This window comes from Centruroides vittatus, unplaced genomic scaffold, assembly GCF_030686945.1.
Source record: "Centruroides vittatus isolate TY-2023 unplaced genomic scaffold, ASM3068694v2 scaffold_211, whole genome shotgun sequence".
In the NCBI taxonomy this organism is placed as follows: domain Eukaryota; kingdom Metazoa; phylum Arthropoda; class Arachnida; order Scorpiones; family Buthidae; genus Centruroides; species Centruroides vittatus.
Window position 1 is genome coordinate 399,991 of NW_027122687.1, and position 16,687 is coordinate 416,677.

The 16,687-nt window shown below is 33.8% G+C and overlaps 1 protein-coding gene across 1 annotated transcript in view; it reads left to right on the plus strand.

Moving 5' to 3' along the window:
* LOC136987471 (patched domain-containing protein 3-like) overlaps window positions 1-16,687 on the plus strand; it is a 31,405-nt gene that overhangs the window by 4,402 nt on the left and 10,316 nt on the right. The gene's annotated exons all lie outside the window — the stretch shown is intronic.

Below are 16,687 nucleotides of genomic sequence, written 5' to 3' on the forward strand. Positions count from 1 at the left end.
CGCATAAAGACAAAAACAGTTTAGTTAAATTGAAAGATTCTTCTTTAAAACAAAATGTCTTTAATAATTCTATTAATAAGGAATTATACCCGACGGCCATAGTTTGGGCACGACACGATATTAGTTTTTTGAAATTCTGTTTTAAAACTTTATAAAAACTTTATTAATAATAAAAAAAATAAAAAATATTCAATTAAACTTAAATACCTACCATTTCTAAAAATATATTTAACTGTAATACTATCAAGTGTTAAAATTAAAATGCTTAATTGTTCTGTTTAAGTTTTGTAATTAAACATTTGTTTTCTTACCAAACATTTTAAATGTGAAACGGCTTTTAAAATTAGAAGATTAATTAAAAATTCACAAATAATTTTGTTTTATTATATAAAAAATTTTAAGTATTTTAGGCTTCAAGATAAAAATGCATCGTAAAAATGTAACGAACATATCGTGTTTCGAAAAAATACGACTGATTTTAGTATAATAAATTACTTTTGCTATAGTTGTAATGTCAAAAATTATATTTTATAGAAAAAAATTGTTATGATTAAGGTAAATGTAAACGAAAATAATCAACAGAGATTACAATAAATGGTTAATAATAAATAGAAAATATAAAACGTTAGAATTTATGTCACTAATCTTTAAATGGAACTGGGGGATGTATTTGCAGAACACATATATTTCTAATTTATAATGCAATGAATCGATGTAAAAATGTAACACGACGAATATTTAAAGTTAATACATTACACTTATTACTTCGATGTATTGTACACAGTGTGATTTCTGACACTGTGTACAATACATCGTACACTATTTATCTTTTTTCCTGTGTTTTATAAAAAACCTACGACAACAACAAACGAACAATTAACCCATGGTTTGCAGTTTTCAGTTTGCCTCTAATTCTTGCTCTTCTGTCCAGGGTCTTCGTGTGATGCTTTTCTCATAGAACAGGGGGGAAAGGATAAACAGTAGTGTCGGAAATCACACTAAATACAATACACCGGATTTGATTAGCCTTCATATTTCATCGCGTATACTTATTATTCTTATATAGATCTCAGATATTAAAAAAAAAATTTTACGGTTTTTACTTCATTAATTTATTAAAGTCGGTAATTTTCCGCAATGAATTTCGTAAGTCATCTACATATATATATAACTAAATATCGGATTTGAATATTATATAATATAAGCGATTTTTCTAAAGTTATCAATTGAATTATTACAATATAAAATTTTTAAATTTCTATTATTCGACATTTTAAAATACAGGAACACCCCGCGTAACGCGGGGGATGCGTTTCTAGACGACAAAACGCTAAACGAAACAGCGTTAAACGAGGTCATTTTAACATAGAGTAATTAGGGAAACAAGATCACGCGACCAAAAATAAACAAATTCTATTTTAATTTTAAGTTATTTCTATGCTAATTTGTAGAATAATATGTGTTAAATAATACATAAACATACGCACACAAAAACGTATAGTTCATTTTTTTGTGATGGTCGTGACTTTTCTGAAATTCTTGATTTTTTTTACAATGAAATCGTCTTCTTTCATTTTTCGCTGTTTTTTTTTCTTTCCTTGAGAAAATGTCGGTAGCAAGCGATGGCATCGAAAACGCTTCGTCTTGCTTTTGCACTCCTTTCAAAATCTGGATTATTCGCTATAATTTGATAAACGCTTTCGATTATTGTTACCAAATTTTACTAAGGAAATCTGTAGAGAAATTTTTTGAATTCTTCGTTTTCGTAATCTCTACTTTCCACTTCTACATGAATTCCTTGTTCTGCCACTTCTCGAAGGTCGTCCTTGGTTAGGCTCCTACCAGAAACCTGCGGTAACTCCTATATATCCTGCTCGTCTACGTCTGTGAGTTCCCAAACGAGGTCGGAAATCGCGGAAATCTTGTGTTTAAATTATAATGATAGAATATATAAGAGAGAAAGAGAAAAAAACGACGACGTGATTTCGATTACGTATACGCGCATTAGTTTTAGTGCATCGGTTAAATCGCTGAGAAATTTCGAGCGAGCTTTAAAACAATATATTCGTGACATATCTCATTACTCAAAACGTAAAAACCTAAAGCCAAAATCATTACTTCCCTATTCGAAATGTCAAGTAGTAGCACGCAGATCGAGAAATGATAACTTCAACTTTTTCCATTACGTAAAAGTGAAATTAATTGTTTCGAGGAGGAAACTCTTGACACTAATCTCGAAGCAGATACACTGGTTCTGACTTGACTAATTATGAGAAATTCTAATGTTTCCATAAAAATAATAAATGAAAGGTAATATAAAAATATATTTTTTAACGTTTAATGCAAATCTTAACTAAATTCCAAATATGAACTATTTTAAATTATTCTCATTTAAATGCGTACGAAATTAGAAATTCTGGCGCCTATATCATATAAAATGCAGAGCACAAGACAAGCAGGAACTGTAACTACTTACTAGAATATGTGCCAAGTCCTTCGTTTATAGGCCTAATGTATGTGTACAGAATTATAAATGTGCCAATAAATTATCACGTCTTGGAAATTTTGAAACGTACTTTTAATCATATAATACACTGAGATGGCTTTAAATGTAGGCAGGAAAGAATTAGTACAGGAAAAATAAACACTTACTGAATAACAATAAACTGAAAAATTTCAAAGAATTTCGTTTTATTTTGTTTTACGTAAAAATAAAACGGAAATTATCACAGAAATGTATTTTGTATCGTAAGTAAATGTATGGCAATTGATATAAAATAAAAAATATTTAGTAAACTAGTTTAACACTTTACGATTATTTTCTTCACTATATTACTTTCCCGGCTGTAGTATATAAGAGAGGAAAAGTACGGCCAACATTCAAACAATTGATCTTGCACAAAATCTTAACATTGTTAGACTCGAATTTAAAATTGCTCACAAAAGGAGCAGGAATGGTTGTTGACCCGCAAAATGGGTCAAAAAATCATGCCACTCACAGATATACTTCAACATCCATACATCGGGGAAAATCCTTCGACGGTTTTTGTATTTTTCCACGTTTCAAGGTCTCCGGAAACCGAAAGATCATGTGTTGAAAAAAAGAGAAAGGGATATATTTCTGAAATAGTTAAATGACCGCTCATTTTTTTAAGTGAAAAATGATTAAACTTTTTATGAATAATTTTTTCTCATCTAATGCGTAATAGTAGCAATTATTTAGAATAAAAACAAATAAAGAATGGAGGAAAAGTCCAGCAACAACGTTGCCAGCAGTTTTTTGTTTGTTTTTGAATTTAGTTGCCTTTAGTAACGTAGAAAACTAGTTTGCTGATACTATCTTTAACAAAACTAGTAACGAATTTATTTGGTTGCAGCTATCGTTGTGGAAAATAATTCGACCAGACCAGAGAATAAGCAAAATTAAATTTTTATTTCATTTAAAACAGTTTTCGTAGCTTATATTTGCATTGATCAGCTTTTATTTTTTGATTTTCTCAATTTTCTTTACGTTCTAATACACTTATACAATTCTGCAACAAGTACTTTGTCATCACAAAAACAAAACGTAAAGAGTTTAATACGTTTCTAGTGTAGTAAAATCTAGAGGTAATTTACCTGCATTGGATGCGAATAACATTTAATGGTTATATTAATCGCTGTGAAATCAAGATCGATGTACAGTGCATACAATAAAAAACATTAAAGCCCTCTTACAATAGTCATGATGGATATTATAAAAACAAATAATTTTATTTTAAAATCTAAAGCGAAGATCACAAACAAGATTTTGATCTCAAGGTTCCAAAATAACACGTTTATCGAGAATTTCCTTGTGATATAATATAACTGATTTGAAAATAAGATTGCTTCGGTATAGTTGTTTGGCAACTTGTACTTTTTATACATTTTAGAATAGAATATCTTACATTAAAATCATTTTAAATTAACTTATGAGGTATAATATTCTGGCTATCATTAGATCGGTTAATATTTCCATCTGTTTTTAATTTTTCTGTGAAAACAGTCTTAAATCTACAGATATGACACTCATTCATATTCACAAAATTAATTAATTGTATTACGTATGTTATCCGGAACGAAGTTGGTGCCTTTTTGGAAAATTTCCTTAATTTCCGTTGAGATCTCTACTTGGTCCATAAAACGAAAGGTGATGGGTTTATGTTGTTTTTCTTTTCTTTCCGGAAGACAGAAAACATATGGCAAACTTTAATGGCGGAAATGAAGAGAGGAATCTCAGAATTCAATAATTTAGAAAGAAAGACTGTTCTTAAAAATCACACCTTCAGGACAAAAATAATGAAATGAAACAGCTAAAGCGCACAAAGCAATGGTTGAATGGCAATGATTTGGTCCTAACACGAACTGACAGAAGTAAGCACTAAGGAAAGATGGATGATGGAAAGAAAAAGCTACGACAAATTCTTAGAAGAATACATTAAAAGAACGGAATGTGAGCGGGTCAATGAAAAATTGTTACAAACGTAGACAGAAGAGTAAAAAACCCTTGAAAGAACACCTTTAAGCTCCATATTAACTTTCCTTAAAAGATCTCATAACCCGATGCCAAGGATGCCAAGATTATTTGCATTTTCGAAAATACATAAGGAAAGCAAGGAGGTCAGACCTGTGGTTGAGAAATGCAGAGAACCCACATACACTCTGGAAAAACGTTTACATAGATTCATTTCAAATGAAGTAGGCAGCAATGTTTGTTGCAACTTAGAAAAACACATTATTAATAAGTTTAGAATGGATATTGTATTTTACAAAAGTTATGTGGATGATGTGTGCATTATTTGGAAAAATGGCAAGAGAATATACCAGTTCGTAAAAAGTAATCAACAGCAGCAACAAAGATAGATGAAAACTTAAACTGGAACAAAAATGTCACGAACGGATACATTTTGTGGATATAGACATCCGATTGAAAGGAGATTTATCACAACGGGTATTTACGTAAAACCAACACGTTGTACACTTTACATTCCGGCTAACTCGAAAGAGCCGTACGGATACAAACTGTCCGCTTTTCGTGCACTCATTAGAAGAGCGTATTCATATTACGCTAATGTACTAGATAGGGTGAAAAAAGATTAATAGAGTCAAAGAAATAGCTTCAAACTTGGGATATAAAATGAGTACAATAGAAGGACTAATTAAATGATATGAAGGACGCAAAAATTAAGAACCCAAACAAATCAATTTAAAATCGCCAAGTTCACATATAATAAACACATCAAGGAAACCATGAAACAAGTTTCGGACAAAAACACTCCAAAACTAGTCTACAAAAAAGCTCCAATTTTGTAGAGTATTCTCAGAAATAAAAAAGACAAGCTTAAGAAAGAAGAAAACGCGGGCGTATACAGAATTCCATTTGAAAACCAGCGATTAGGAATTAAGAAGAACTATATTGGGGTCACAAGAATGAATTTGGCTATTAGGGGCCGTCCATAAATTACGTAAGGTATTTTGGGGTGGGTGGGGATCAAGGATTTCTTACGATATCTTACTCAGGAATAGGTGGGTAATAGATCTCGTCTTACGTAATATTCGTTTTTATTTTTTGATCTCGTTGAGTGGTGGAGTTTTGAATCTGGCTTTAATTTGGCGGTTTCTATTAAGAACGCTTGTTGTATTGACGCCATCAGATGTGACGTGATAGAATAATAACGCTAGTAGACTCACTCTCTACACATTTTTTATCATGGGAGGAAAGCCGTGTAGGGGTTTCTCACTGTTTTTTTTTTTTTTTATTTCAATAAGTGCACCACTCCTATGGGTATATAACACTAAGAATACATAAACCGAAATACATGATACAAAGTAAACATAAAATTAGTATTTGATTTTTAGTGAAAACTAAAATGTAAAACTAGAAATTATAAATTATAAATAATCTTATCTTCCGTATTTTTTGAACATATTTGTAAAAAGTATCAAACAGTGGCTTCTGAACAAGCTTATCGAGTGGACATGGCCACTGAAATCAAGCGTAAAGATTTCTAATTTCAGAATAAATCTATCTTGATCGTAAATTGGACAATAATAGATCATATTGTCGACGGTGTCTAGGTTATCTGTAGAACAAAAGCAAGAGACAGTTTCTGTCCGTTTATACATGCGCAGTAAGTAGTTGAGTAGTAGCAAACGTTAAATCTCTAAGTGGTGATGAGAACCTGCATTCAACACTAGGAAAATAAGATCTTGTTATTCTACCAGTTTTACTGCTCAACTATTGTTGATTCCACTTTTGCATAGCGTTGTCATAAATATAATTTTTAAAGCTGCTGCGTGAGAGAATTGTGAGTGTAGTCCAAGTCTGTCCTTCGCAGCTGACTTAGCCTCAAAGTCGGCTTTTTCATTTCCTAGGATGCTAGTATGGCCACGAACAAACATAAAAGTTATCTTATTTACAAGATTTTTCATATGTTGCTGGATATATGTGATTTTATTGCTATTGAAATTGGTATTTATTAGAAATTTTAGGACGGACTAAGAATCACTGTAAATGTTAATAGAGTTTTGTTTGGTAGTAAAGTGGCCCACTGAACAGCTTGGCAGACAGCGTCTTCTTCAGCTTGATATGTGGGGGGTATCTGTATCTTCTAACATATTTTGGGCAAAATATGTCAGTTTGGAGGAAGATACAGATACTTGACAGACATGAAGGGGGCTTTTGGACCCATCTGTGTAGATATTAATGTCTGCATGGTTATCCATGGAGGAATGTACCCTGGGGATAACCTTGTTTACAGGATGATGATCAGAGATAGGGTAATTGCAATATGGTAGCATGTGAACAGCCGTAGACAGGAGTAGAGACTGTTGTTGAGTCTTGATGTTTGTAGTTCTGATGTAGTAGTTTAGAACCTTTTCTACAATACATAGTGGCAAAGGAAGGAGCTCTGCTAGAATCAGAGAGGCATTAGTAGAAACAGTTCTGCAGCACTTTGAAATTCTGATGGCAAATTGTCCTTGAAGAGAGAGTAATTTACTTGCTACTGAATTTTTACTAGTTACACGACCCCAGCTAGAGGCAGCGTAAAGTAGCATTGGTTGTATTGCCCCATTATATAGAGTTTTATAAGCTTTATGATTTAGTCCCCCGGTGCACCTATCACATTTTATCAGCATGTAGTTTATTTTCTTGGCCTTAGCCAAGATGTAATTAATAGGGCAACGGAATGTGGTTTCTATTCTCTCTTGTTTTATTTTGTATGACGATCAATCTGTCAATTTAGTCAATCTGTCAAAGTATTTTGCGTCCTTTTGTAAAAATTAAAATTAATATAAAAATGAATATTATGATGTTGATTAATGATGATAATAATAAAAAGATTGTTAATAATTAAAAAATAAAGTTCTTAAAATAAATTGTTCATCGAATTTATTAAATTTTTATATTTTTAAATTTGTTAACATAGTCTTTTATAAATAACAGTACATATTAATTAACTAATTAATAATTATATATTTTGGACCTAAAGTTTTTAGGGTTTCATTAAAAAATTTATTTTCGTTAAAATCTTTCTATAAAATTATGCCTAAATATTACGTAAGATAGGGAAGAGGAGGGGGATCAAAGAAAATATTACGGTTTCTTACACAGGGGTGGGTGGGGGTCTAGAATGGTCGAGATCGCCTTTACGTAATTTATGGACGGCCCCTTACACTTAAGAAACACAAGTATTACACTCATAAAGGGCACTGCAACACAGTTTTGTCAAGTATGGCACAAGCGGAGGTTTTGTCGGTGGTTAAATGGAGTGAAACAACTATCTTCAAGACCATGCGGTCCTCATCATTAGCTTTGCACGAAGAAAAAATTGAAATCTGTAAAAGTAAATTAAAGGATGGTTGTATTAATGCCAGGAATGCGGATGTATTAGCTTCTGCATGAAATTCTACATAAAAAAAAAAAAATTAAAATATAAAAATTCTTAGTCCGTACCTGCCCTTATACAGTAGAGCCTCGATTATCCGACTCCCGATTAACCGACTTATCGATTATCCGACTGCGTTCTTGTCGGCAAATTCAAATGTCCGCTAGTGATGTGGCGCTACAATATTTGGTTATATCTTGGCTACTTTAATATTATTTTTGTTAAATTTTTGCATGTTTTAGCTGACAGCACTGGCTCGACCATGAAAGGGAGGCTAGTATTTAAACCAGGCCTAATACACTATACTAATAATGTACTTTTTCATACTTTTCGATTATCCGACTTTTCAGTTATACGACCAACCCCAGTCCCCAATTAAGTCGGATAATCGATGCTCTACTGTATTTTAATGCATTTTTATGTATTTATTTAATTTTTATTTTATTTTATTTTGTTTATTTTATTATATTATTTATATCGTTGTTGCTTCAGTGTATTTAGTATATTTTATTTTGTTATTTATGTGGTAATTTATCTTTAATTTTCGTTTTAAATTTGAATGTGTAATTTTCGGAAGTTCCATCGTTACAGTTTTAAAACCCGTTCGAATTCAATTACACCTGAAGATGGCCTATTCTACGAGGCTGAAAACGTTAGTGTTTCGTTAAATAAACATTTCTCAGCGATAGAAGGTGTTTGATGTTTCATTAAGTGTTTAAAAACGCTGAGTTTAATATTAACTTATTGAGTTAAAATTCAATAATGATTTTAATAAATCTTTCGTATTTAAAAAAAAATTTATTTAAGTAACCTAAAAAATAAAAGACTCAAAAGATTTTTCATTATAATGGAGAATTAATTTACTTGATGATAATCTGACTTAAATAAAATGATTAATTTTAAATTTTAAAATTAAAAAAACCCTCTGTTTGAACATTATGTTTAGAATTTTTTAAATTTTGGAATTTGGAACGAATTCAAATATTCGTTTGAATTCGTTTATTTTGGATTTATTGTTTTTGGCTTACCCGAAGAGTAGAAATTATTAAAATACTTATTAATTGCCAAAATGCATACTATATGTGTCACTATTTACTTTATTATTCACACTTTATACTCACAAAAACTAACTCTTTTCTCCTCTTTCCTCGGAAAATGCAATTTTCAAAAATCCCTTCTTAATGTGAATTCTAATGACATACTCAAGTAATACGCAGTCAAAACGCAAAAAAAACCGCATCTAAAATAGTACAGTTAAAGCCGTGTTCTTCAGAATGAGCCTTAAACTTTTCCCTCTCCCCGCGGAGAGAAATTTCGGAAAATCCTGTCTTAGTATACTGAGCGTTCTCGTGACGTATTCTAACTGTGTACCAAATTTCAATTTTAAACTCCTAACCGTTTTGTCTCCGAGCTTATTATAATCATTATCCCCCATCTCAATTATATATAGATTTGAAATTTAAAAAGCTACTCTATGCGATCGAATTCAGTTGGTCTTTCTACACGTTCTGAAGAAACTGGAACATAACATTGAATGAGCTTAATTAAATACTGTGTTTTAGAATTTGTGTATCGTCAGTAATGTGAAAATAATTTGTAAAATTTATTTTATGTATTATTTTTCGGGACATGAAACTGGTTACTACTAGTAAAAATTTCTATACACTTATACAGTACTTTAAAACAGATACCTGAACATTTCTTTCTTAAATATATATGTACTGTACAATAACAAATTTAATTTTGCATTGTACTTAGCGGCACGCATATCTTGTGTCTCAGGTAGAGGAATATCTAGGCACAACTCTGGAAATAGTAATAATAATAATAATAATAATAATAACTCTCCCAGGGTCACCACCTGGTCGTGGTGGGAGAGCCCAGTAATTTTACTGATCCATAGGGCAATGCAGGCTGGAGCATAAGCTCCTGGTAGGGACATTCATGCCAGTAAGGTCTATGGGGAGAAATGAAGCTAAGAGTGACCACACCCACATTCTGTGGAGATATTCATCATGGTAATAACTAGATCAAAGTGTGATACCGGCTCGGACGTCGCCCGGGTTAACAAGGTCCGCGTTCGTGGGTTAGGCAGAGGCTCACGTTCGAAAAATAGGTCACAGTCTCCCTTGGTTACCGGTGGCGAAAGCAGCACCGGCCCAAGCATGGCTACTGCAATGCCCTCAACAGATGTGAGGAACCAACCCAGCCTTGGTGTTTCTGTGGCAATGCATCCACAGACCACAAAGGCCGGAAAACCACGCCAACGGATGAAATGGACAGTAGAAATGAACGAGTTTATCATCCGTAATTATTACACCATCACAAAACTCGAAACAAACATGACAGCATACAGACAACAACTACACCATAGATTCACGCAACAGTATCCTCATCTCACTGTCACCGAACAAAGGGTTGTTGATCAAAAAAGAACAATTATACACAACAACCTTATTCCACAAACAACACTTGAACTTATCAAACAACAGGTTGCTGATCAAATACATCAACAGACAGAAACATCTAACATTAATGAAGATCATGTAACCTGTCAGGATAATCCAGCAACAAGCATTGATAATAACACACATACAACAATTACCACTAATGATACTACAGACACTTCCTCATCCATCACTGATAACATAGACTTGGATTTAGTTAATACGCTCTCACTTATATTTCAGGAAACACTCACTAAATATACAGGTACAGATCCCACACAACGACCACGAATACCAAAAATCAACACGTCAAAGAAAGTAGGAAAAACACTAAATTATGTAAACACTCACTTACTACCACACTACATTCATTCAATTTCTACACTCGCAGACATTCATACATTAGTTTATGCTGGGGCAGTCACAGTAGTGACACACCATGGACTGAAAGTACAATCACAGACAAATACACAGAAAACACAATTCTATCACAAGCCTGCCTGGCAGAGAAGAATAGAAACACAAATAAATGACATTAGACAGCAATTAGGCAGGCTAACACAATACACTAAAAACAACATAACACCCAAATTAAGGAAACAGCTCAAAAACATTTTCAAGAAAATAAAAACACACACAAAACATGAACATCACAACACACGCATTACAGAATACATTGATACACTAAAACAAAAACTTGCTGCCAAAGCACGTAGACTCAAACGATACAAAACATGTACACTACGAAAACAACAAAATAAATTATTTACAAACAATGAAAAACTCTTTTACAGACAAATTAATAACAAAGCAAACACTGATACACAGCACAGTGGCACACCAACAGAAGAAGAACTCACAACATATTGGTCTTCTCTTTGGTCCAGTGCTGTCACGCACAATGCTGAAGCAGGATGGATCGAGGAGGAGAACAAAAACTTACACAACATACCAACTATGCCCTGTGTTGAAATAAACATACATGATTTCCAATACACTGTTAACAGAACACACAACTGGAAGACACCTGGTGTAGACAACATTCACAATTTCTGGTACAAAAAGTTCACATCACTGCACCAGGAACTAGCTAAACATCTAACACACATCATCATCAATCCACAAGACATGCCAAATTTTCTTACTCAGGGCATCACCTACATGAAACCTAAAAACAACAATACCACAGACCCCACACAATACAGACCAATTACATGTCTTCCAACACTCTACAAATTATTGACATCCTGTATTGCAAACAAAATATACAAACATGTTGAAGAACACGACATTCTAACAGAACAACAAAAAGGTTGTCGTAGAAACCACAGGGGATGCAAAGAACAGTTACTCATAGATTCAGTCATTCTACGGCAAGCACACAGACAACACAGAAACATACACATGGCATATATAGACTACAGAAAAGCATTCGACAGTGTTCCACACAGTTGGCTGCTACATATTCTACACATGTACAAAATACATCCATCACTCATTGCATTCTTTCAAAACACTATGCAGCACTGGAGAACAACACTACATCTCAGGGTTAGTAACACTTCCATACAAACAAACCAAATTTTTATTAGGCGAGGAATTTTTCAAGGAGATTCCTTGAGTCCTCTCTGGTTCTGCTTAGCCCTGAACCCATTATCCAACATGTTAAACAACACGCAATATGGTTACAATATTAGACACAAAAAAACAACACAGTTTACACTGTCACATCTCATGTACATGGATGACATAAAACTTTATGCATCCACACAAAAACAACTTCATCAACTCCTACAAATCACACATTCATACACCAAGGACATACAAATGGAATTTGGCCTAGATAAATGCAAAACAGTTCACATAGAAAAAGGAATCCTGAAGAAAGAAGATTTTGCACTTGGAAATGGAGACATTATTGAATCCATGGAAGAGGGCGAGTTCTACAAGTATTTAGGATTCCAACAGGCCAAACTAACAGAACATACACAAATAAAGCAAAGATTAATTAAAGAATACCAAAGTAGGTTAAATGCTATTCTCAGAACACAATTAAATGCAAAACACACAGTTAAAGCAATAAACACATATGTCATCCCAGTACTCACATATTCTTTTGGAGTTATACATTGGACTCACACAGATCTTGAGCAACTCCAAAGGAAAACAAGAACAACACTTACTAAGCATAAACAACATCATCCTAAATCCGCCACAGAAAGATTAACCCTTCCACGTAAAGATGGCGGACGTGGCCTGATTGACATAGTTAACCTTCACTACAAACAAATACAGTCACTGCGAGAGTTTTTCTACAAAAAACAAGAAACATCACAATTACATAAAGCAGTAACTCTAGCAGACTCGAATAACACACCATTAAACTTACACTCACATCATATGGACACAACACAACATATAAAAAGCATAGACACCATTAAGCAATCGTGGGCTCGAAAGGCACTCCATGGCAGGCATCCTTACGATCTGGCCCAGGATTTTGTTGACAAAACTGCGTCAAACAGCTGGTTAGCTCGGGGATGCCTCTTTGGGGAGACGGAAGGATTCATGATTGCCATACAGGATCAGGTCATAAATACTAAAAACTACAGAAAACACATACTCAAAGATGCAACACTCACAAATGACACATGCAGAAAATGTCACATCATGCCAGAAACTATACAACACATCACCTCTGGTTGCAAGCTCTTGGCACAAACAGATTATTTACACAGACATAATCAAGTAGCAAATATAATACACCAAGAGCTTGCAAGGAAACACAAATTAGTAGACATCCACGAACCATATTACAAATACATTCTACAGACAGTATTGGAAAACAACACGCACAAAATGTACTACGACAGAGCCATAATCACAGATAAAACAATTTACCACAACAGACCAGACATCACACTCATTGACAAACACAATAAAATCACATACATTATAGACATATCCATTCCAAACACTCACAATATACAAAACGCATGCACTGAAAAAATTAGCAAGTACACAGAACTCGCCCAGGAAATAAGGCATCTGTGGAGGATGGATAGGGTGCTTATTGTACCTGTTGTTCTCTCCTCTACAGGTGTCATACCACACACACTACACAAAAGCCTGGGCACATTAGAATTGAATAGAAACACATATATCACTCTACAGAAGGCCACTATATTGAATACATGTCATATTGTGAGAAAATTCCTGAATACAGACACACACACTGATACACTTCTTTAATTTCTGTTTTGGTTACTATGCCTTGACTTTGGTCCGGCATAGTACTTAGCCACCGGTGTTAACCGAGTATATCTAGCTTAACCCAACATAATAATAATATTAAAACAATTTACCACAACAGACCAGACATCACACTCATTGACAAACACAATAAAATCACATACATTATAGACATATCCATTCCAAACACTCACAATATACAAAACGCATGCACTGAAAAAATTAGCAAGTACACAGAACTCGCCCAGGAAATAAGGCATCTGTGGAGGATGGATAGGGTGCTTATTGTACCTGTTGTTCTCTCCTCTACAGGTGTCATACCACACACACTACACAAAAGCCTGGGCACATTAGAATTGAATAGAAACACATACATCACACTACAGAAGGCCACTATATTGAATACATGTCATATTGTGAGAAAATTCCTGAATACAGACACACACACTGATACACTTCTTTAATTTCTGTTTTGGTTACTATGCCTTGACTTTGGTCCGGCATAGTACACAACCACCGGTGTTAACCGAGTATCTCTCACTTAACCCAACATAATAATAATATACAATTATTCAATTAAACTTATAACGAGGTTTTTTGCAGAAAAGAAAGTGAAATAAACTTATAAGCAATTACTTTTGTAGAAACGACAGAACTTTCCTTAAGTTATTAGCAACGCGTTAAAATATTTTAAATTATGTGTTATACATTATTGATTAAAAATTATTTTTTTTTGTTTATTAAAATGTGAGTAGTTATTGAATAAAACAGCAAAGATCGCTAGTGTTTAGCAGCGCACGCGGTGTACACTGTTGAGACTTACTTTTATGTTATTTAGTACTTACACAACAATCTCCAGTATTTTCGATTCAAGGTTAGAAACTTATTACTTTCAATACACCAACCAAAGCCGAATTATCAGGCTAGAAACGGCTATAAAAATAATAATAATTTATAAGATAATTTGGTACTAGAGTTAGGCGTTAGGCGCCATCTCTTGCTAAACTTAATAATTATAATTTTTTAATTAAATAATTTAAATAATTCGGAACTAACTGGAAATTATCAAATTATCTTAAAATTACCAACAAATCACTAAAAAATAAAAGGGATACTATAGATTGCCACCTACGGAATTTCGAGACTTTGATTGTATATCTGAACTGAGGGGACCGAGACGAGTTCAATGATACTCTACTTTTGGACCGGAGACGAAAAATAAAAAAGTTATTATACTTTTTTCGGCGATCGCGCGATGATTGGGAGTCGCGTCGCTCTCTCCCCTTAGCCAATCGCGTCCGGCAAGTCGGCCATATATACCTTCAACAGAGGCAGATGTTGATCCGGCCGCAACCTCCATATAAACTCTGTAAAAAAAGAAGAAGAAAATGTTGATCCACGAGCACACCGATCGTCTGCAGTTGGAGTTAAGACCTTTTCGCACGCTCCCGGGCTCTTCGACCTCGGGACCTACGGCCCCTCAGCCGCCGACACGCTCGCTAGTATTACGGCGAGTACTACGTAATAGTCGGCTAGTACTACGCGCCGCTTTCGCGGCTTGTCCAACAAACCTATCCTATCCTTCCGGGAGATGATCGTAGTACCTTCCAACATAAACCCACGTACAAGAACAAGAACAAGAACAAGATGATCGTAGTCTGACGTCATGGTTTGCAGACTTTACCGTAAGATGACGGTACCAGCAACTACGGTGCCGTCTGTATAATAGCATTAAAAAAGTATGATAACTTTCTTATTTTTTTTCTCCGGTCCAAAAGTAGAGTACCGTTGAACTCGTCTCGGTCCCCTGAGTTCAAATATGTATTCAGTCTTGAAATTCTATAAATGATAATCTATTGTACAGCCAAAATAAATTATAAATTGTAGATAAACTATAAATTACTAAAAAAACTAACATCTTATAAATTATCTTATAAATTACTATTATTATTATAGCCGTTTCTATCCCAATAATTTGGCTTTCGTTGGTGTATTGCTTTAATGTATATCGGGTTAGCTGATGATGTTGTTATTACTTTCTTTGCTTTTAAGCCGGAGTTTACTCCAAAGTCATCTGACACACCATCTAGCATGTGACATGTCACTTTAAAACGGAACGAATGAGAACTTACTGTACGCGATAACTCCTGTTGAGGTGACACCATATAAAAGTGGCGCAACTCTTGCCACGTCGGTGTCAGACGATTGCAGCAGGCTCTACTTTTCATAGGTGTTACTAAATTTAAATAAGTTCAAATAAAATTGAAGAAAAACAAAAATTAAAACAAAGATAAATAACAAACTTCGTTCAGTATAGACAAGAACGATGATCCGGATTGAAATACACAGTTTGATGAATTAAAAGAAAGTCCTTTTCTTGCCAAAAAGAATGCAAGAATCCTAAAGCGTCGTTTACTTCCATCAGAACTAGTATAAATAATAATTATTATAAACTCCAATAAGCGAAAAGCATCTTCGTAGTAGGAAGCCGCGATTAGGAAGCCGCGCTAAATGAGCTTCTGTCAGATTATTCCAGTTTGATTTGAATCATACGTAAACTCGTCAATTGTACTGTACCTCGTTGCCGACTTACTGCCACTGTAACGTGCGCCTCGCTACCCTCGTGCGCTCCGCCTAACAAGTGATTTTCGTGTTTGCTTCATATCCAAAAACACGCCTTTGTCTTCTAATCCCTTAGTTGCAGTTAGTAATATTGTACTTAGTTCCGTATTTTAGTTATTTTCATTTTACTAAACGTTACATAACTCGTCATTTCTAATAGGCAAATTTACTAGTTTTATATTACTTATGTACAGTACAAGAATAAGTGTGCAGCTTAGATGAGATCTGTACATTTGTACATTTTTCCAAACGAAAATTCCGAGTGGAAATTTTGTTTATTATTTATTACTATTTCGACAGGTTAAATCTGTCCCAAATTAATATCACAAGTAAATAATAATGTTTTTCATTTCAACATTATCTTTCCATTCTCTAATTTTAAATTGATCTAAATTGATATTTTAATTCAAATATATTATTGACGAATAACTACAAGGTTATCCTTATTAAAAAGAT